The sequence below is a fragment of the Pollicipes pollicipes genome, unplaced genomic scaffold (assembly GCF_011947565.3).
Source record: "Pollicipes pollicipes isolate AB1234 unplaced genomic scaffold, Ppol_2.1 Scaffold_2555;HRSCAF=2994_pilon_pilon_pilon, whole genome shotgun sequence".
NCBI lineage: Eukaryota > Metazoa > Arthropoda > Thecostraca > Pollicipedomorpha > Pollicipedidae > Pollicipes > Pollicipes pollicipes.
The window spans coordinates 8,829,739-8,831,156 of record NW_023596136.1 but is presented as its reverse complement, the minus strand read 5'-3'; positions in this window follow the sequence as shown (position 1 = coordinate 8,831,156).

The following is a 1,418-nucleotide window of genomic DNA, read 5'->3' as shown; positions in this document are numbered from 1 at the left end:
CACTTGACCCAATCTTTCATGGTGGAATTTATTATGAAAGCAGACATAAATTGCACTACAAAAACCCTGTAAGTGTTCGTTATGTCATGGCACAGTACAGCACTGAGGTAGTGTTACAACTGTTGACCCGTGCCAGCACACAATGTACCACATTGATTGAGTACTCTGCAAGCCTATGAGACAAAAAGCTTATAATTTATGAATGACTGGTAACAACTGGTTCAACAATGCAAAGGAACTATCAACAGCAATAATGGCATTGCATGACAATGATTATACCAGGGTTGACTACTAATTGCTTAAACAATTCTGGGCCTAAAACAATTTTGGTAGACAACCTTGCCATCTTTACCAGAGGAATAGCAATGTTTTGGCAATCATCCATAGCAACGTTACAAATTCATTATTTTCACAGTGCACCACATTTTCAAGTACAAACAAATTAAAGAAAGTGACTACTGAACACACATCACATGATATAAATGTCAGGACTACAGCACTGCAGCAACGATGGGTCAACAATAAAATATTGACAAATCATAAAGAGCGCGGCAGCAACAGCAGCAGCACAGCATATCGTGCTTTGATGCTAGCAATCTACCAAAAAGCTGGCGATCGCTACGTTGCGAATGTCAGACAGTCCACCAAAGCTTTTCTAACGGCCAGCACCAAGACAAAAAATCCACAAACAAACCATCCACTAACCCGCCGCTCGACACAGCCCCCACGGCGAGACTGGCCAGCTGGCGTCAGCTTTCATGTGTTTCGAGGTGTTCTTTAGGTCTGGCTGCCAGATGATGCCAGGTATTGTTGTCGTCACATAACCATTCCATGACGGCATCAAACAATGACGTAATGGGGCGCATTTTTACAAACTATAATTTTGCTACTCAGCGTCGTTTTTGAATCTTGAAAGCTTAGCAATAGTTACAAGTAGGCTTTTCCCTATCATATTTGATGCCTACATCAATATCTTCAACTGTGGAACATTCCATTTAACCGACAGTCAAAACTGAATAGTGAACAAATAAGACCAGAGGGTTATGTACATGCGCGCTCGCAAGTCTTAGAAACAAAAACCACGGCGTCCGGCGTTGTAGTCTACGAGAGCCACACTGCTGTGCCCCTTGCTAACACTAGGTGGTGGCCAACGGGCGGAAGAAAACGATGACGTTTCGGAAAGAAACGTCATCGTCGTGATGCGCCTTTAAGCGCTTTGATCTCAGACTCTTTCCTGTGGTCTGTGGCAGGGGTTGGACATAGGAATGCAAGTCTTAGAGAAAAAAACACATCTGTTTTGCCCTGTTCTCATGTACGCTGGCGTTCAATGCAACGTCCCTCACAGTTTTGACAAACCTTGAGAAATCCACCAACGCCCATGCTGTATTGTTTTAGATGGAGCACTTGAGCAATTGCGA